This window comes from Macaca nemestrina, chromosome 7 (genome assembly GCF_043159975.1).
Source record: "Macaca nemestrina isolate mMacNem1 chromosome 7, mMacNem.hap1, whole genome shotgun sequence".
NCBI classification, from domain to species: domain Eukaryota; kingdom Metazoa; phylum Chordata; class Mammalia; order Primates; family Cercopithecidae; genus Macaca; species Macaca nemestrina.
The window spans coordinates 70012262-70034949 of record NC_092131.1 but is presented as its reverse complement, the minus strand read 5'-3'; the positions used below and the strand labels follow the sequence as shown (position 1 = coordinate 70034949).

Here is a 22688-nt window from a genome sequence, read left to right as displayed (position 1 = left end):
AGTCTTTGTTATTGTGAATAGTGCCGCAATGAACATACGTGTGCATGTGTCTTTATAGCAGCATGATTTATAATCCTTTGGGTATATCCCCAGTAATGGGATGGCTGGGTCATATGGTACTTCTAGTTCTAGATCCTTGAGGAATTGCCATACTGTTTTCCATAATGGTTGAACTAGTTTACAATCCTACCAACAGTGTAAAAGTGTTCCTATTTCTCCACATCCTCTCCAGCACCTGTTGTTTCCTGACTTTTTAATGATTGCCATTCTAACTGGTGTGAGGTGGTATCTCATTGTGGTTTTGATTTGCATTTCTCTGATGGCCAGTGATGATGACAAGTTACATCACAGACTTTCTAGTGGCCTTAGGCAAATCATTCAAACCCAAAGTACAGTTAATAATATATCACTTAATGATGGAGGACTCCATTCTGAGAACTGTGTTGTTAAGAATTTCATTGTTGGGTGACTATCATAGAGTTCACATACACAAACATAGATGATAGCGCCTACTACAAGTGTAGGCTATATGGAACAGCCTACTGCTTCTAGGCTACACACGTGTAAAGCAGGTTACTGTCCTGAATACTGTAGGCAACTGTAACATAATGATAAGTATTTGAGTATCTAAACATATTTCCACGCAGAAAAAGTAATATGTTGCATTGTGATATTATGACAGCAATGACATCACTATGTCACAGGAATTTTTAGCTCCCCTATAATCTCATGGGACCACTATCATATATGCAGTATGCTGTTGACCAAAATGTCATTTTGTAGCACATGACTGTGCTGTGTCCTTATCTGTACAATGGAATAATTATTCCTACCACTAATACCTCACTGAGAAGTTGATTTTTCAAAAAATTAATTGTTTTAGGGGGTATTAATATAAAAGACAACTTTCATTTGTAAGCCTTTTTTAGGGTCAATAACTAGTTGAAAGTATATTCCAATGGCTAATTTTTGTATCAATTTGGCTAGTCTGTGGTGACTGGCTGGTCAAATACTAATCTAGCTGTTACTGTAAAATAATTTTTAAGGAAGTTATTAACATTTATAATAAGTTGCTTTAAGTAAAGCAAATGCCTTTTCCTAATGTGCATAGGCCTCATCCAATCAGCTGAAAGCCTTAAGAGCAAAGACTGAGGTTTCCTGAAGAAGAAACAATTCTGCTTCTAGGCAGCCTGAGTTTCCTGCCTTTGGATTCAAGACCGCAAAGTCAACTTTTACTTCAATTTCCACCCTGTAGCTAGCTGTGTGGATTTCAGACTTCCCAGCACTCACAATCTTGTGAGCCAATTTCTTAAAGCAAATCTCTAGATAGAATGATAGACAGATACATATAGATAAATGATAGAGATAGATAGATGATAGATAGATAGATAGATAGATAGATAGATAGATAGATAGATGATGGATAGATAGATAGATAGATAGAGATCTAAAGATCTCCTGTTCATATTATCTCTTTTATTTTGAGTTCTTTGCAGAAAGGTATTTTTAAACCCCAGTGCTCTAAAACTGTTAATATCTTTCCCCCATGATTTTAAGAGTTTTACTTATGACATTTGTTTATTTCAGTGATTGGCAATTGTTAGGATTATACCTCATTCAAAAGAGAGTAAATAAGAACGTGGAGATAAAAATGTAACATCAATATTTATCACCCATGAATTAATCAAAATTGAAATTCACAAAAACTTATTAAAATATTGAATACTTTATCAATTAGGGGAAAGATTGAAAATTTAGTAGTGTGTTAGAAGATAATATACAAATGATGAATAAACTTCTTTTTGGCAAGTAAAATATTCCATAACATTTTTAAATAAAAAACAATTTTCATTTTTTATCGAATCATTCCTCATATCTAACTGAAGATTTAAATTACTGATGTCTCAAATGCACCAGCAAGTCTTTTCTTCACTCAAATATTTACGTCAACTTGATCAACTTTACTTTCAGCTCCATTCTTCTTTGATTTGGCATGTGAAAGGAAAACATCATTTTATTTGAGTTAAATAAGAACTGATTTCTTCTTCTTCAATTTTGTAGAATTGAAAAACTATGAAATGAGGTTTATTTGGGCTTAAGTTATTCATTCATTCATTCACTTCAAAGTTAATATTAAGCATCTACTACACAGATTGAATCAGAGGATTTTCAACACCAAGGATGCGATGAAAGCTTCTAAGCCTTGGTCACTGCCCTACATGTGCTATTGCCTCCATGAGGAGACAAAGCACACATACACTCTGATAATGAGGGAAGCTACATTTAACTAAATGCCATGATAAGTGCTACAGGAACTCAGAGAAAAAAATTAATGTGTGATTGATGTGAGAAAGAGAAAAGTAACCTCTCACGCCCAGGAGCTGGCCTGGCAGGATCACTCAGGAGTTGGTGGTGGTAGTTGCTATCTTGGCCTTCACAGCTAGATGATGGGGTTCTTCTGCTAAGCATAAACAATGTTATAGAACATTAACATCAGACAAGGCCATTTCAGGGCTGTGATACATCAAGACAAAAGCAAGACCATTCTGTAAGCATGTCTAAACACAGACAAAATGTGAACTCTGTCCAAACTGCAAAATGGCCATACATTCCCCTATCCTGGCCACTGAGGGTGACTCCTGCTTCCCCTGCCCCATTTTGCACTTGCAATTTATTTACTGAAGAAGCTGGGATATTTGTCCTGTAGAGTTTCCCATTCTAGTTACCCTGTAAAGCAGGAGTCTCCAATCTTTTAGCTTCCCTGGTCACATTAGAGGAAGAATAATTGAATTGTGCCACACATAAAATATACTAACACTAATGATAGCTGATGAGCTAAAAAATAAATAGCAAAAAAAAAAATCTCATAATGTTTTTAAAAAGTTTAGGAATTTGTATTGGGCTGCATTCAAAGCTATCCTGAGCCTCATGCGCCCCACAGGCCATGTGCTGGACAAGCTTGCTACAAAAGAGTGACTGCTGCCGCTTTATCAATCACAGAGTTAGCTTTGATCTAGTTTTTCCTCCTCCTAGATACAATTTATTAATATACTCAATCATCTGCCCAAATCGTGTGAGTCTTTTCTAACACCTTCACTGAGACACTCCGTAACTTACCTCACTGCTAGAGTAACTAACCTGAATTGTTAGTAAACAATAATTAGCTTAACAATGAAGGTAAGACACTACAGGCATGTTGTGTCTCAGGAAACAGGGAGGCCCAGGGAGAGAGAGAGAGATGGGGGAACAGCTAGTCTGTGGAGCAGTCAGGACACACACATTTATCAATTAAGTGCACTGTATTTTATGGATGTGGTTCATGGTACCCCAAAACAAGTATAATAGGAATATCAAAGATCATTTATCATAAATTACCATAACAGATACACCAATAATGAAAAAGTTTGGAATATTATGAGAATTACCAAAATGTGACATAAAGGCATTAAGTGAGCACATGTTGTTGGAAAAATGGTGCTGATGGACTTGCTTGACACAGGGTTGCTGTAAACCTTCAATTTGTGAAAGTATAATAGCTGCAAAGTGCAGTAAAATGAGATATGCCTGGGTAATATCAAATATGGTCTTTCATAACAGTTTAAAACTTTTCAACTACTACCAGACTTTAGTTTTTAAAATAAGATTTATCAGAGTTAGACTCAAATACATCATGGAAGATAAGGATAAAAGTGAATAAGAGAGAATTTCAGATATCACTGTGTTGTCTTGAGTCATTGTTGCAGAAACATATTATCGTTTAAATACCAACCAGCCTCTAAATGTGTGTCTGTCTGATTTCCCTCCCTCCAAGTTTAGACTGAAAGCTCTGGAAGGACAAGAATTGTTGTCTACATTTTTTTCCCCAAATCTCCCAGGTTGTTTTTGTATATCCTTAGAGCTATTTACTGAACTGAAATGTCGGCAGAGCAAGCTTCTATAGTTTTGAGTTAAAAAGGCCTTTATCCACAAATCAACACCTTTAGTCTCATCTACACATTGAAATTAGGCTGTATCAGTTATGTTACATTTGTAGGTGAAGGACAATAATAAAACAGAGAGTCCTTAAAACTATTTGTGGTATGTGTGAAAAAAGGTGATTCTCTTGTCCATCAAAATATTGGTTTTCATTCATTCTTCTTTATTTACTGAACCTTTATGTAGCATAGCAAGTCCTATATTTTCTAGAATAAGATCTTCAACGTGAGAAGATATTTTTAGTTACTCATATATTCACTCATTTCATTTGCATAAAAACAAAGTCACAATTAGAAAGACATCTTAGGTTCATAGACTGGAAGACAATATTGTTAAAATGTCAGTCATACACAAAGCCACCTATAGTTTCAATTTAATCCCTACCAAAACCTCAATGACCTTTTGTAAATAGAAGAACCCATCCTAAAATTCATATGGAATCTCAAGGGACCCCAAATAGCCAAAACAATCTTCAAAAAGAGCAAAGTTGAAAATCTCACATTTTCTGATTTTATAACTTACCACAAAGCCACAGCAATCAAAACCGTGTGGAACTGGCATAAAGATGGACATATAAATCAATGGAATAAAATATAGAGCTCAGAAATAAACCCTCACATACAGGTTCAAATAATTTTTGACAAGGTTGCTAAAATCATTCAATGGGTAAAGAATCTTTCAAAAATGATGATGTGAAAACTGTATATTCACATGCAAAAGAATGAAGTTGGGTCTATAACTCATACCATACACAAAAAGTAACCGAAAACGGATTCAAAACCTAACACGGGCCAGGCACAGTGGTTCACGCTTGTAATCCCAGCACTTTGGGAGGCCCAGGCGAGCACATCACGAAGTCAGGGTATCGAGATCATCTGGCTAACACGGTGAAACCCCGTCTCTACCAAAAAATACAAAAAAAAAAAAAAAAAAAAAAAAAAAAAAGCTGGGTGTGGTGGCAGGAGCCTGTAGTCCCAGCTACTCACGAGGCTGAGACTGGAGAATGGAGAGAAATCCGAGAGGCGGAGCTTGCAGTGAGCTGAGATTGAACCACTGCCCTCCAGCCTGGGCGACAGAGCAAGACTCTGTCTCAAAAAAACAAAAAAACAAACAAACAGAAAAACATAAAAACCCTAACATAAGAGCTAAAACTGTAACACTCTTAGAAGAAAACAGGTGAAAAGTTTATGACATTGGATTTCTCAATGCTTCAAGTTATGTATCAAAAGCATAACAACCAAAAAAAATTGAACTTCATCAAAATAAACAAACATTGTGCATCAAAGGACCACTATTAACAGTGAAAAGGCAATCCACAGAAAGGAAGAAAATATTTGCAAATCATATGTGGGATAAGAGATGAATATTCAGAGTTTGTAAAGAAGTACAACTCAACAACAACAAAATGATTAAATTAAAAGTGAAAATATGATTTGAACGGACATTTCTCTAAAGAAGATGTACAGAGGGCCAATAAACACATGAAAAGATGCTTAACATCACTAATCATTAGAGATATGCAAATTATAACCACAATGAGATATTACTTCACACCCATTAGGATGGTTATTATTTTTAAAATGCCAAAAAACAGAAAATAACGTCTTGGTGAGGATGTGGAGAAATTGGAACCTGTGTGCACTGTTGGTGGGAATGTAAAATGGTGTGGCTACACTGGAAAACATTATGGAAGATCCTGAAATAATTAAACATAGAATTATTGTAAAGATCCAGGACTTCCACTTATGGGTATGTATCCAAAATAACTCAAAGCAGGAACTGGAGCAGATATTTGTATACTCATGATCATAGTAACATTACTCACAATATCCAAAATGTAGAAACAATCTAAATGTCTATTAACACATGAATTGATAAACAAAATGTGATACATATTATATACTTTTAATATATAATGTATATTTAATTGTGACTTTGTTTTTGTGCAAATAAAATGAGTGAATTCATGAGCCAGTAAAAAACATCTATCTCATGTTGAAGATCTTATTCCAGAAAACACAGGACTTGCTATGCTACATAAAGGTTCAGTAAATATATATATATCTCACATTGAAATATCATTGGACCTTAAAAAGGAATACAATTTTTACATATGCTATAACATGGACAAACCTTGAAGCGCTGCCTAATTAAAAGAAGCCAGACACAAAAGGACAGATATTGTATGATTCCACTGATACAAGGTAGCTAGACTAGCCAAATTTATACAGACAGAAAGTAGGATGGTGGTTGCCAGGGCCTAGAGGAGGAGAGAATGAGAGTTATTGTTTTAATAGATAGAAAGTTTCAATTTGGGAAGATGAAAGAAGTTCTGGAGATGGACGGTGGTAATAGTTGTACAACATGATTTTACTCAATGCCACTGAACTGTATGCATATTACATAAAATGATAAATTTTATGTATGTTTTACCACAATTAAACAAACAAGCAAACCATAAATAGCCTAATACCTATTAAATTAGCCTAGTCAACAGACTAATTTAAAGATTTTGAATCCCACAGAATTCCTCAGAATAAAAAGATTTCACAATAACACGTGAAAAGGCAAATTTTGTTCAGACTCTACTTTGTATCAGTGAAGAAGGATGTGTAATCACTGATAACAGCATTTTACAGGTTTGGCTTGAAACACTAGAATTGTCAATTTACACAGAAAAACCACCTTCGACTTTATATACTGTAATGCTGCTGAAGAAAAGAGAAATCAAGAGGAGCTTATCATTTTCCTTCTTATTTTAGTTGAGTGCAATTTTCAGAGCTTTCACACATTCCCACAAGAAATGGCTTTTGAATTTATGGATTTATATCTATACTCTTCTTGCTTGTTAAAGAAAACAATCAAAACTGTTGCTACCTGAGGAGTGAAAAATGATGGAAGCCACTGATAGAGGCAGGGGGCAGACAAATGCCTGGGCAGACAAGGAAGCATCCCTGGAGAATCTTCCAGCCACCCTACAAGTGTTTACACCAGATGTTTTTTTGTAGACAAAGGAACCTGCATGGGGTCTTGCATGGGTAAGTCCACAAGGGACTGGAGGCCCACGCAAACTGGAGGAATGGGGTGAAGCCACGAGGAATTAGTGCCTTATGCAGGGTAGGAGCATGGCCTCTTTAGCTTGTGTAGGGTGGCCTGGTATTCAATTTGTGAAGTGGAAACATGCATGCAGGACCCCTCTCTTTGCTGAGAGCTTTCCTTTCATTTAATAAATTCTGCCCTTGTGTCTGCTTGCTTAATTTTTCCTGGTCATGAGACAAGAACCAGGATGTAGCTGAACTACGGAGCAAAAGTTCTTGCATCACCACTGGGAGAACTCTTTTCAAGGGAAGGAAACTGGTTCTTATTAAAGGGCAAGCTGTGCATACAACTCAGAATGCAGCTGGAAATCTTTGGGTTCTACTAATCTCCAACTATTAATACTGTGAACAAATGAGAATCTAAAAGTGCCAGTTTTTCAAGATGGATCCCAAGTGGCTAACTGAGGCTAAATTCTAAATAGAGACAAATTGGCATTTGCTGCATAGAGGTCACACATATATTCCGAGTTCCCCGAAAACCCACAGCTCTCTTTAGGGCTTTCAGAGCTTACCTGAACCAATTAATCAGAGCTCAGCTGTGTGAACCAATCAATACTCAGCTAAGTCAGCCAACAGGAACTAAGCAATGTTGAATCCTTCATTTGCATAAATGGACCCGATTGGGAACCTGGGTAAGAACTCTTCGTGTAAAACCTAACCCTCCTTTTGTTCTCTGGAACACACCTTCATTTTACCCTAAAGACAGCATCTCCCTGGTTTGCTCACTGTTCACTGGAGTAAAGTCTCTTTCCTCCAAATGTCTTTGAAATTTTGTTCACAAATACCATGGTAGGTTCTTAAGGTCCAATTTACTAACCCATGAACTCAGAAGTGACTTAAGCAGAAGAGAATACTTGTGTAGTACATGTTAGAAAATTAAGTCTTAATAAAGTTTTGTGATGGTCCCATTTCTGCAGATGTATAAAAGCAATTACAGAAAACTCAGTCTGTTGGCATGAATGGCTTTTCTTAGCAACTCAGCATCAAACTGGATGGCAAAAACAAACTACCTGAAATGAGAGTAGGAACAAGCTTTTGCTAAGGCAAGGGACTGGTACTCTATTTCACTTGACCAAAACACCATGGCTCTATAGGCCAATCCAGGTCATCCTTTTACCACTTGCAATATGTCTGATGCTACTTTCAGGAGAATAAACCATAGAAAAGCCAAATTAAATTAATTTTCTCAATTTTTGACTTTTATTTTAATGCTGTATAATTTTATGTAGGTGTATATTTATTTTGTTCTTTCTCTATGTTATTCCTAGTTACCTAGTAATTTTTTGATTATGTGGGTAGGAAAGATAACCCCAAAAAAGCTATTTGCAATGTATATAGTACATGTGTGTGGCATTGTGGGATAAAAGGGGAGACATTAGAGTTATATAAATCCTTTATTAAAATTGTTTTGGGGAGGAGAGTTTTGCTTTTAAAAACAATAATGAGTATTGAAAACCCTCAGATCCTGAGGAAAAAAAATTATAACTGCGAGTATTCTTTATTTTCTGGAAAGAAATTTGTAACATAAATTACCATCTATCATTTAGAATAGTGGTTCTCAATTTTTCTTATTGTCATAGAATTTAGGAGGCTTAAAAAATACTGGGTATCCTAGCCCCAAGCTAAATGTGAATCAGCATCTATAGGCCCTGATGCTCAGTCTGAATACTTTCCCTAATGATTCTGATGCACACCAAGGCACAAAACCACAGACTTAGGGTGTCTTTGACACTCTGAAACATAAGCAATTTGCATTGCTGTGCAATTTTTTTACTGTAAAGTTGGGTGGAATTTATCTGGTCCTAATTTATTCTATTGACATCAATTAGTGTTACCTATAGTGACCAGAATTCATGAATATATAAAAATGCCAAAGGAGCTGTTGAAACCAACTAAAGAAATTAAACAAATCATGAATGAACTCCCATTCACAATAGCTTCAAAGAGAATAAAATACCTAGGAATCCAACTTACAAGAGATGTAAAGGACCTCTTCAAGGAGAACTACAAACCACTGCTCAGTGAAATAAAAGAGGACACAAACAAATGGAAGAACATACCATGCCCATGGATAGGAAGAATTAATATTGTGAAAATGGCCATACTGACCAAGGTAATTTATAGATTCAGTGCCATCCCCATCAAGCTACCAATGACTCTCTTCACAGAATTGGAAAACACTGCTTTAAAGTTCATATGGAACCAAAAAAGAGCCTGCATTGCCAAGAAAATCCTAAGTCAAAAGAACAAAGCTGGAGGCATCATGCTACCTGACTTCAAACTATGCTACAAGGCTACAGTAACCAAAACAGCATGGTACTGGTACCAAAACAGAGATATAGACCAATGGAACAGAATAGAGCCCTCAGAAATAATACCACACATCTACAGCCATCTGATCTTTGTCAAACCTGACAAAAACAAGAAATGGGGAAAAGATTCCCTATTTAATAAATGGTGCTGGGAAAATTGGCTAGACATAAGTAGGAAGCTGAAACTGGATTGTTTCCTTACTCCTTATACAAAAATTAATTCAAGATGGATTAGAGACTTAAATGTTAGACCTAATACCATAAAAACCTTAGAAGAAAACCTAGGTAATACCATTCAGGACATAGGCATGGGCAAGGACTTCGTGTCTAAAACACCAAAAGCAACAGCAACAAAAGCCAAAATTGACAAATGGGATCTAATTAAACCAAAGAGCTTCTGCACAGCAAAAGAAACTACCATCAGAGTGAACAGGCAACCTACAGAATGGGAGAAAATTTTTGCAATCTACTCATCTGACAAAGGGCTAATATCCAGAACCTACAAAGAACTCAAACAAATTTACAAGAAAAAAATAAACAACCCCATTAAAAAGTGGGCAAAGGATATGAACAGACATTTCTCAAAAGAAGACATTCATATAGCCAACAGACACATGAAAAAATGCTCATCATCACTGGCCATCAGAGAAATGCAAATCAAAACCACAATGAGATACCACCTCACACCAGTTAGAATGGCAATCATTAAAAAGTCAGGAAACAACAGGTGCTGGAGAAGATGTGGAGAAACAGGAACACTTTTACACTGTTGGTGGGATTGTAAAGCAGTTCAACCATTGTGGAATACAGTGTGGCGATTCCTCAAGGATCTAGAACTAGAAGTACCATATGACCCAGCCATCCCATTACTGGGGATATACCCAAAGGATTATAAATCATGCTGCTATAAAGACACATGCACACATATGTTCATTGCGGCACTATTCACAATAGTAAAGACTTGGAATCAACCCAAATGTCCATCAGTGACAGACTGGATAAGAAAATGTGGCACATATACACAATGGAATACTGTGCAGCCATAAAAAAGGATGAATTTGTGTCCTTTGTAGGGACATGGATAAAGCTGGAAACCATCATTCTCAATATACTATCACAAGAACAGAAAACCAAACACCGCCTGTTCTCACTCATAGGTGGGAACTGAACAATGAGATCACTTGGACACAGGAAGGGGAACATCACACACCGGGGGCCTATTGTGGGGAGTGGGGAGGGAGGAGGGATGGCACTGGGAGTTATACCTGATGTAAATGACGAGTTGATGGGTGCTGACAAGTTGATGGGTGCAGCACACCAACACGGCACATGTATACTTATGTAACAAACCTGCACGTTGTGCACATGTACCCTAGAACTTAAAGTATAATTAAAAAAAAAAAGAAATGACAAAGCATATTGTACTGTTAATTACAAGTTGTGGACCACTCTGTAACTAAGTAATGAGAACAAAGAAGCAGATATAACTATTTATTTGCAAGGGTACCAGAGAAATACACTACAGTGTATGGTAAATAGAGAACCTTCCACACACAACTTCCATATGCAGATACTAGGGGCTCTTTGAGGAGCCAAAGTAAAGAAGGAACGTTTTTGTTAAGCATATTTTCTTTAAAAAGGGTGACAATTTCTGGCAACAACTGAACTATTGACTTTCCTGAGATTAATTAGGCCTTTTGAGGTAATTGGCAAATGTAGGATCTAAACTTTGTCATGTGCTATCCATCAGGGAGACGTAGCTTTTTCTTTAGACTACCAGCATTTCTACGTGAGCACATATGAAATTAATTCTGCTTCCAATTTTATTGCCTCTAGTCCCTTAAGTCTTGTTCTTTAAGTAGTTACCAAGCTAACATGGTTATTTTTGGAACAACTGGCATCTTTATAATTACAGATTTATAATAGAGAAATAACACATTAGCACACAAAACTCAACTCCTGGAAAAAGAACTAAGGCAAGCTTATTTCTCATTTTCCATGTAATGTCTATGACAGAGTCTTAGTGTAAAGACACCTAGAAAGTTTTTTCAAGAACAGAATTATTTTGCTTTTCCCAATGTTAAAAATCTCAAGATCAAAGCTATTGCATTCCTTTATTCTTGCTTCTCTAATTATCAAATATTTGCAAAATGCCTAATTTGGGTTTTTGTTTTTCACAGGAGATTATTGCACAGTGCAAGGCTAAATTCAGTGATCATGGTGCTTCCGCAGCAGCAGCAGTGTTAATTTTACAGTGGTGAAGAAACCGCCCTCAACATTAATCCCTTCTTTCTTGCTTCAGTTAGCATTTTGATTCTGTCTTTAATGAGTCTAGGTCTGACATTGGCAGAGTCAGCACACATTGCTTACTCCACCCAACAGAGCAGATTAGGACTATAAATCTCATGGAATAAACTGCTTGCAAGCATCCTTTGTTTAGACATTTGCTCTGTTGTAGCTACAGACGAGCATGCATTCTGGTTCCTTTATGCTCTGGGGAAATCGCATGTGTCTTTGAGAGGCATTGTCACTCTGAATTAACATTCACTTCCTAGTAAGGCTTTTTTCCCCCCAGATTTTAATAAATTCCTCAGCTCATTATTACAGAAATTAATTAATGTGATGAAGTCAGACGGAAAGTGTAACCCTTAGCCTCCATACTTTGTATCTAATGAAAAGTAAGTAAACAGGAAGCTAGAAATCCAGAGTGGTTTCCTAATATGACTGGTTTCTTCAATAAAGTTGATGCTATGCTAACATGGGATCTAACTGTTCTGCTACTAACAGATTAGGCACTTAAGTATAGATTATTATAAATTTCTTTTTTGCAGTGCATTATTTTATACACATGAAGTATAATGTTTTTATTGGGCTATTTTATATTATGTTAATCTAGTTCCTTAAAAATTTTTTCTTCTTATGCTTTCATTTTTAAATTTCATTCCCAATTTCAAATACTCTAGCTTTGTGTGTGTGTTTGTGTGTGTGTGTGTGTGTGTGTGTGTGTGTTTGGCTTTGACTTCCAGAATTAGTGAAGACATATTTTTTCCAATTTAAGAGTACTATCACAGTCAACACTTCATCTAACATTAAAAGTGAAGTTCAGGCTGGATACAGTGGCTAATGCCTGTAATTCCAGCACTTTGGGAGGCTGAGGCAGGAGGACTGCTCAAACTCTGAGCCCAGGAGTTTAAGACCAACCTGGGTAACATGGCAAGACCCCATCTCTACAAAAGATAAAAATAATTAGTTGGGCATGGTGGCACGCAACTATGGTCTCAGCTACTTAGAAGGCTGAGGTAGCGGGATAGTTTGAGCCCAGGAGGTTGAGGCTGCAGTGAGTCATGATCCTGCACTGGATTCCAATCTGAGTGACAGAGCAAGACCCTGTTTAAAAAAAAAAAAAAAAAGTGAAGTTCAAATATATGTAGTTCTTAAAAACTTAGCTCAATCAAATTTTAAGTAAGCAGCAACAGTATCCTAAATGTATTAAACAGGATATATGTTTGACAATACGATGAACTCTCCATAAATGTTCTGACATTATTATTATTTATAACATGGGTTACTTAGTCCTTGACCCCAAATTTTACTCAGCTTCAATTTTATTTCAAACTTGGGAACTTCACCGTCATCCATAAAGTTAGGCCGAATCTTCTGTCTCCAGATATAAGTGAATAGGCACAGGTCTAGGCAGAAGCAAAATAAAAACACTACATGTACAGGGTGGAGAATCATTACAATCTCAGTTTTACAGTCTAGAAAAGTATGTCTTGAGGCAGATAGGCAGAGACACACTCCTGGTGGAGCTCAGATCTTTGCTGCTTAGACCAGGGTTTTTCACATCGCATTCCCTACTCCAGTGGTTCCAGTGTTTCATGGAACGTTTGAAAATGTGTATTTGGGAAACCATACTAAAACTGAGAAGTTTTCCTTTTCCGAATAAGTTCATTAGAAGATGTTGTCCACCATCTGCTGTCACCTTGTTTCATTGAAGCAAGTCAATTTAATGCTGAAAACATAGGACACAATCTCAAAATAAATGACAGTTCTTAAATTGAATAAATTTAGTGCTATGAAAAACAAATTGCACTACTCTTACTCTTCCCATTCTCCTGGGGATGGTACTGCTTTTCTGTCCTCAGCTCTGAGATTCGACATAGTTTTAAAAAGAATATAGTATTTGAAATCATACTGTCCTGAGGTTGAATCTTTGTTCTTCCATGACCCAGTGCAGTGCAAATCAACTTAACTATTCTGAACTTCTGCTTAAAAAAAAAAAAAACAATAATAATATCTAGCTCTCAGTTAAGTTGTGCTGAGTAAAATGGAATATTTAAAATACTTGAAACTTTGGCATGAACAAATAAAGACTAGAAAACTATACAACATTGCTTGTCTTTGCAAAGAGAATAAAAAGAATGTGAAAACTACAAATAACCTAAATTCCATTAATGGAGGAACATTTGTGTAAATTTTGATACACTCAAACTATGGAAAATCATGTAGCTATTCAAAAAATAAACTGGATTTACATATATTGACCCACAGAGATCTCGATAATTTAGTTTTCAGTGGAAAAAGCAAGTTGCAAAGTAATGTGTATAATATAATCTTACTTTGTAAAAGGTGTTAAAACAAAACCATGTGCATGCATTTATGTTTGGAGTATTTGCATAAGCAAGAGAAAATTTTGAGAAAAATATATTCACCCGCTTTATAAACCTCAGCCATTCACTCAAGTGCCACCTTCTCACAATGTGTTTTCTGATGGCATCAGTCAAAACTGTTCATGTGTGCACACCCTGTCCTTTCTCCTTCTATCCCCTTCCCAGTTCGATTTTTCTCCAGAGCTCTTATCATCTCTGATATATTTATACTTACTTGGTTTGTAATGACCTGTCTTTCCTCACTAAAAAGTAAGCTCCAGGAAAGCAGATGTTTTGTCTGTTTTGTTCACTGCTATGGGCCTGGCAGACAGTGAAGAGTCAGCGTGTAACACAATAGTATTGAGTCAATAAATAACACAATTGTTGAGGTTGTTGGTCTTAAAAGAGGGCAGTGGTAGTGGTGGGGGATAGGCATTTAGTTGACTTTATTTTATACACCTGGTTGTGTTTACATTATGTGAGATGTACAAATTGCTTTTGAAATCTAAGGACAGTATAGCAATGTATTAAAAAGAAAAACACATAGTATACTTCCTGGCATTATGTGACACTCAATAAATAATTATTTCTTTCTTCTCTCTCAAACTCCTCCTAATTTCCTCAACTCCGTAACTTATGTTTTCCCCTCTGTGGTCAGAAAAGAATTTTCTATGTCTTTTACAATTTAGTGTAAATTTAAAATGACCTTTTACCTTTCTCGGGGTTGTCAGCATTTAATTGTATAACAAATTTGTTTTCCTCTGGCAAAGAAAGTAGAAAGCAAGGACAAAATGGGTCTCTGAGAGTAGGCTGGAGAGTAAATCTGGTTTACATGGTCACAAAGTGATAAGGGAGAAAACTAGGGGGGCAATAAGGAGGAGGAGAAGGAAGAGGAGGAGTCTGTTGTGGGCTAGAGAAAGCAGGTAATAGGGGTTAGACCTTAAATCAGTAGAGAGGGTCTGGACATTCAAGATAGATTATTACTAGGAGGAAGAAGGCTGATGTGGAGAAATGGGAAGAATGATGAGTGCCTGATGCCTATCCTTAAGACCTCCTGGTTATCACAAAATCATGGTCTTTCAGATCTAAAAAGGCCCATAATATCACCTACTCTACTGCCTTCAATTTGCAGATAAGGGAATTGAGACCTCATGAGTTGAACCTCCTAGTTCTTGCTCAGACATTTCAAAATTGGTTATACTTGTGGAGGGTATGGTGCATTATCTCCTCTTCCAAGGGAATAGGTATATGATTTTTCAGAGCTTGGGGTAATGCACAGTTCTAAGCTCCTGGGCTGCTAAGGAAGTAGCAACTCTTACGGGATAGTTACTATTTGAATTGACAGGTGTATTAGATCCCACAGGATCCCACAGGATTCCACAGAATGTCATATCAGAAGTCAAGGCTTATGGATCTGAACCTCTAGTCAAGGGGTCAGTAGGAAATCAGCTCAGGGTGGCATGAAAAGAACTTCCACAAGTCTCCACTTCCTTATCCACTTCCTAGGATTATCTTGCCACTGAATCCCATTAACAACTGGGATATCTTACCAACATAAACTTTTGGAGCTTTTTTTGTTCTATTTAGAGATTGTGTTTCTTTGTAGGCTATATGAATGTTGGGCTGAAGAGAACAGGTAGCTTAAAAATTATGTTCTCTAAATCTTCACCACCAAGCTGAAAAGGAAATGAATGTCAAGATCAGCTGCATAGGATAATAAATTTGATTAGCAGAAAACGCTCATGGGTGAGAACACTGGGACAGGAAGCAGCAATATACTGTGACTGGTGAGGCAAAGCTGAATGTCAGCGCTTAATTGCAAGGCAGGAGGCCATTATCCACTGGCAGCAATTCCCCTGGTGACTTTGTTTGTTTTATAACAAATTATTAAAGCGGTGGGAGAGCAGCATGCTAGGTAGCAACGGGCTGCCTCTGACAGGAGCTGTCTCCTGCTTCCGGGTACTGCGGCTTCATGGCGCCAGCCTTTGCAGGCTCTGGAGCCTGAGTGAGATGGGGAACATGTAAGGGGCCTACGCCCAGTGTTTGGCACCTCTAGGATTCTACTCACATACATCTGGACGTCTGAGGATAGGGCTTGGACCGACAGGTTTTTTCCTTTGCCACCAACTAGCTGTGACATCCGGTGCAAATTCAGCTGACTGAACCTGTTGAACAGCCGTGAGAATGAACATGGAAGACCTCCTTCCTCAGGGAGAGTGATTCAATCAACATCCCAGCTACTGAAATCTGTCACCCAGATACTGAAGCAGACCTATTCCTGGGAGACAAGGAACATTTGGTCTGCAACCTTGGTTCAAGGACTCCTTGGTATACTGTTCTTAGCTCAAGGACTCCCTGGCAACATTGCAGAACCTTCCTTAGAGTCCAGAATATTAGAGGGTACATTTTTCTTTCTCCCATTTATCCAGGAGCAAACTTGACTGTGGTCTGATGGCTTTCCAACTCCCTTCCTATTTCCTTTAACACAGGCATCTTCCCTAACAAGATTCTTGCAGTTTTAATCCCAACTAGATGTCTGTTTCTTGAAAGATTCAGACTTACAGAGCTCATTTTTCTCATTTATGAAATAGGAAATATTCCTTCATACTTTCCTTGCAGAGGCATTATAAAGATTAAATGCAACAATGTATGAGGGATGCCTAAAACAATGCCTGGAAAATAGCAGGTGATAATAAAATAGCAGCTGTTCCCTATTGTTATTCTGTTGCACTACATGTGGGTTGAGCCACAGCCCAGAAATTGATCAGAACCTGTGTTCCCAGAAGGTATAAGAGCTGAGACAATGCAGAGGGCATGTTTTCCCATCTAACTCATGGAGTATGACATATATAGAAGTTTAATGCATAGCTAACACATTTCTAGTATTCTCAGAAGTTTGGGGTTTTTTTCAGGGTGATATAGAAATATCTAAGATCAAAATCTCTTTTTTTGTGAAAGATGAAGAAGGGACAAATTCTCTGGTTCTTTGAACTATTGAATTCCAGTGAAAACATCACATCTCCCAATGATACTTGGATTTAAAGTCATATTTCTACTTGCCAAATGACATATTTTATTTTCCCTGTCAATGGAATCAGTGAGCAAGTGGAGAAAATGGAAGGAGGGGACTTTTCTATGCATAAACTGAGTGCATGGCAGTGTAATCCACCATTCAAGTGATTATTCTACTAGCAAGTAATGCAGAACAGTCACTCACAGCCTGGCACAGGGGTGGGAATCTTGTTTTTATCAAATTTATTCCAGACACCTGGGAGCTATAGAAATCTGTATTTGGTTAAGGAAATGTAACCAAACTTAAAGGTGTGAGTTGCCTCTGAAGCAGAAATATATGATGAATATGTATCCAGGGACTACATTTTCCCAGGCAAACAGATATTTTCAAAATGCCAACTGGCAATAAAAGGAATCAGGTGATAGTGACCAGCAGCATTAACATGAAAACAGGTATCAGGAACATTTTCAAAGTCATCTCTTCCTAACAATTCTGAAGGAGAAGGGATTTTCAAAAGGCCAGCTAAAGCTTCAGCATATTCTCTTCAGTCTAAGCTAAAGGCTCTCTTCATTGATGTTCACTCTATATTCTCCTCCTCTAGTCATTTGGCTTTTCTTTACCTCAAGCTTACTGCTTCACAGACAGAATTTTCACTAGATAGTCCAAGTGTTTTTCAAATCTTTTTGGCTTTTGACTTTGGGCCAATCTCCATCTCTGTTTCTGCATGTGCCTGCCCAGCAGGATGTTAACATTAATGCTCTCAGTGCCCAGGTGGAGAGCAGCTCTTTGCATAACTGTCCTAGAGCCAGATGGTTGGGTGACTTAGCACTCAGTCTAAATGTGTCAGAGACTTTAAATCCAGTTATACATCTATTAGGAAGAGATTCACAGATGCTGGTTCTTTATATTAATTTTTATACTAATTTGGCAGTTCCAAGTAGAACCTAACTGTAATTTTTCAAAGGCAAGAGCTGGTATGGAATGCTAGGGCTCACGGTAGTCCTGGAAGGGAATTTGGTCCAGTCCCTGTACTTAGAAGCAAGGTGAAGCTCAGAGCTGGCTGATTTCTTCACTGCTCATTTTGATTGTCCTAGAATCTGGTCTGCCAAGTTCAGGGAGGACTTTCCACAAAGCTGTGTGATGCAGCCTGACTTAGCACAACATGGAATTGAAGAATGTGAGAGCTGCCAGGGAGCTAACATCTGTTGGCCAAACCTGCCCAGTTCTCAGAAGTGGAAACCAATGGCCAACGAAGTAGGTGACTTACCCATATCTCACAGCTAGTTAAGAAGAATCCCCCCGTCGTCTCTAGTAAAAATACAAAAAATTAGCCGGGCGAGGTGGCGGGCGCCTGTAGTCCCAGCTACTCTGGAGGCGGAGGCAAGAGAATGGCGTGAACCCGGGAGGCAGAGCTTGCAGTGAGCCGAGATTGGACGACTGCAGTCCAGCCTGGGCGACAGAGCGAGACTCCGTCACAAAGGAAAAAAAAGAAGAAGAATCCCTGAAGTATTCCACAGGCTTGAAAAGGTGAAGCCAAGAATAAAGCCCATTGCTCCCAAGTATGGTAATTACGGTTCACCAGGCTGTCTTCCTATTGTCTTGCTTAAGAGAAATTAATTTTAGAGTCATTTTGGATCAATATTTAATTTAACCAATACTTAATTTAATGATATTTAATTTGATCATTAATAATTCAATCAACACTTAATTTTTAATTTTAAACGTGGTAATATTTTACTTTGAGGAGGAGCAAAATACCTATGTTATTTTCCTCTCTTTTTTGTAGAATTTCTCATGGCAAAGTTTGTAATTAATTTATAGGCCAGAAAGAAGTATGATCCTCCTATGAGGAACACCTTTGTACTGCAAAGGTGACTCTTCACTAGGGAAGACATGCCCTTTAGTAAATTTTCATAATAAGAAACACTCCCCTGGCTTTAAAACTTTCAGGTACAGTACCGCTTGACACAAAGAGTGGGGATTAGCTGGATTCGCTGGATTTTGCAATTCATTTTGTGTCTCAGGGCACTTATCCTTTGAACCAGAGGACTCAACAAGATATTTCTAATAGTTTCTGGAGGCTCTGAAAATGTTTCATAATGTATACATGGGTGGATATATAGACATACTTAGCTAACACTTACTGAGTACTTTACTATGCACAAGACACTGACCTAATCACTTTACCTTGTTTACTTCACCCTGGGAACACAAGTATTATTATACCCACTTTACAGACGAAAAAACTGAAGCCTGTGAGAAGTTAAGTGACTAAGTTAAGGTTGCTTAGCTAGCTAGTGGCAGAACTGGGCTGCTGAATTCTAAACCCATATATTCAACCTAAATGATATACTGTGGGCCCTACCCTCAAGCCTGGAACTGTGATGCAAAGTGAGAACTTTACATCCCTGTTTTCCCATTCAAACGTTGCCTTTTCCAAACACACCTGGCCCACCCCGCCCCCCATCCGGTACCCAGGCTCCACAAGCTGAGAAGCAGCAGAGAAGGAGAGAAGAGAAGAAGCAGCCGGGTATCAGAGAGAAACAGCAGCCAGATGTCAGAGAGAAGCAGCTTGACTTCAGAGGGATGGCTTGGTGGCAGGACCCCAGAGAAGAGTTTGGCTGGTCTAATAGTCTGTTTTCACGCTGCTGATAAAGACATACTTAAGACCAGATAATTTATAAAGAAAAAGAGTTTTAATGGACTTACACCTCCATATGGCCAGGGAGTCTCACAATCATGGAGGAATGCAAAAGGCACGTCTTACATTGTGAAACAAGAAAGAATAAGAACCAAGCGAAAGGGGTTGCCCCTTATAAAACCATCAGCTCTCGTGAGACTTATTCACTACTATGAGAACAGTATGGGTGAACTTGCCCCCATGATTCAATTATCTTCCACCAGGTTCCTCCCACAACACATGGGAATTATGGGAGTTACAATTCAAAGTGAGATTTGGGTGAGGGCACAGCCACTGGGGACGGCCGAACTTCAGGGAAAGACCACCTTCCCCTCCATCCCCTTTCCAGCTCTCCATCCTTCTGAGAGCCACTTTCATTGGCAATAAAATTTCCCATATTTACCATCTTCAATTCATTCATGCGACCTGATTCTTCCTGAATGCTGAACAAGAGCTTAGGATACAGAGGGCTGTCACACTGCGCTGTTTAACACTTAAGATGTTGGTGGATGGCAAAGCTAAAAGAGCACTGTAACACATAGCCCTCTGGGGCTCCAGGAGTCATGAGTTCCCCTTCTAGACACTGCCATGGGGCCACACAGAATTCTGCTCCTGCTGCCATCCAGAAGCACTCATCTAGCCCCTGTACCCACTCACCTGCATGCTCCCCCTCCCACGAGGTGTTAAGAGCTGCGGGCTGAGTAAAGGAGGTCTGTGAAGGATTTCCTGTTACAGTCTTACATTTAGGTCTGAGTTCTCAGAGGAATTTTTCTAACACCTAAATTGTTAAAAGTTATGTGACCTTCCACCAAGAAAGCAAATTCCCCCATTTTGATGCCTATTGTGTGCAGGCTCTGACAACTGTCAAAGGAGAACATAAGAATTCAGTCCTTGCCAATAGTCAATGGCTTTAGTGTTTCTTCCATCTATTTTCCAGGAGCAAAGGATATCTATAAGAAAATAATTAATCTATCAAGCATTAAAAGAAGAACTAATACTAATCCTTCTCAAACTATTCCAACAAATTGAAGAAGAGAGAATATTTCCAAACTCATTTTATGAGGTTAACATTAACTTGATTCCAGAACCATACAAGGACACTAAAGAGAAAAAAATTATAGGCCAATATCTCCAATGAGCATAGTTGTAAAAATTCTCAACAAAATACTAGCAAACCAAATTCAGTAGCAAATTAATGTATCATACATCCAGAACCATATGTAGATAATCATAGGCCAATATCCCAGATGAGCATAGATGCAAAAATTCTCAACAAAATACTGGCAAACCTAATTCAATGGCACATTAAATGAATCACACACAATGATCAAGTGGGCTTTATCCCAGGGATGCAAAAAAACTGGTTTAACATCTGCAAATCAATAAATGTAATACATTACATTAACATAATAAAGGACAAAAATTATCTGATTATCTCAATAGATGCAGTAAAAGCACTTGACAAAATTCAATATCCTTTCATGATAAAAATTCTCCACAAATTAAGTATAGAAGGAATGTACCTCAACACCTTAAAGGTCGTATGGGACAAGCCCACAGCTAACATCATACCAAACAATCAAAAGCTAAAATCTCTTTCTCTAAGATAAGTAACAAGACAAGGGTTCCCACTCTTGCCACTTGTATGCAACAAAGCACTGGAAGTCCTAGCCACAGCAATTAGGCAAGACAAAGAAAGAAAAGACATCTAAATTGGAAAAGAAGAAAAATTGTCTCTATTTGCAGATGACATGATTTTATATATTAAAAACCCTAAAGGCTCCACCAAAAAACTGGTAAAACTAATACATTCAGTAAAGTTGAAGGATACAAAATTAATATGCAAAAATCAGTTTCATTTCTATATGCTAACAATGAACTATCTGAAGAAGAAACCATGAAAACATGTATGAAAGAAATTGAAGAAGACACAAATAAATGCAAAGATATTTCATGTTCATGAATTGGAAAAATTAATATTGTTAAAACATCCATACTACCCAAAGTGATCTACAGATTAATGCAATCCCTATCAAAATCCCAATGGCATTTTTAACATAAATAGAAAAAGTAACTCTATAATTTAAATGGAACCAAAAAAGACTCTAAATAGCTGCAGGAATTTTAAGCAAAAAGGACACAACTGGAGGCATGATACTACCTGACTTCAAAACCTACTATAAAGCTATAGCAATCAAAACAGCGTGGTATTTGCACAAAAACAGACATTGATAAACAGAATAGAGAGCCCAGACATAAATATATGCATTAATGATCAATTGATTTTTGACAAATATATCAAAATATACAGTGGGGAGAGTACAGTCTCTTCAATAAACAGTGTTGGCAAAACTGGATATCCACAAGAAGAAAAACAAATTAGACCTTTATCTCACACCATATATGAAAATCAACTCCAAACTAATTAAAAACTTAAACATTAGCTGTGAAACTGTAAAACTATGAGGAGAAAACACAAGGAAAAAGCTTCATGACATTTATCTGGGCAAATTTTTTTTAGATATGACACCAAAAGTACAGGCAACAAAAGCAAGAATAAACAAGTAGGAATAAATTAAGCTAACAACACAGTGAAAGAAACAATCAACAAAATGGAAAGCCAATTCAGAGAATGCGAGAAAATATTTGCAAACCATATATCCAATAGTGTGCACGACCCAAAATATATAAATAACTCCTACAACTCAATAGTAAACAAAACAAAACAAAATAAAAACATCCAAATAACCTGATTAAAAATGGGCAAAGGACCTGAATAGGCATCTTTCAAATAGTACCTACAAATAGGCAACAGGTATATAAAAAGGTGCTTGAGATCACTGATCGTCAGGGAATTGCAAATCAAGACCACTATGAGGTATCATTTCACACCTGTTAGAATGGCTACTATCAAAAAAAAGAAAGATAATAATTATTAAGGATATGGAGAAAAGGGGAAGG

General features: G+C 37.5%; 1 long non-coding RNA gene across 2 annotated transcripts; it reads right to left on the bottom strand.

Moving 5' to 3' along the window:
- Window positions 1-1833: 1833 nt before the first annotated feature.
- Window positions 1834-18467, bottom strand: LOC105478010 (uncharacterized). Of its 2 annotated transcripts, none has more exons than XR_985102.2 (4): window positions 18315-18467; window positions 16103-16199; window positions 2366-2461; window positions 1834-1981 (listed from the first exon to the last, which is right to left on the bottom strand). It is a non-coding gene; the product is annotated as an uncharacterized lncRNA (long non-coding RNA). The 2 variants fall into 2 exon arrangements; XR_985101.2 differs by having other exon boundaries at window positions 2366-2458.
- Between the last annotated feature and the right edge of the window lie 4221 nt (window positions 18468-22688).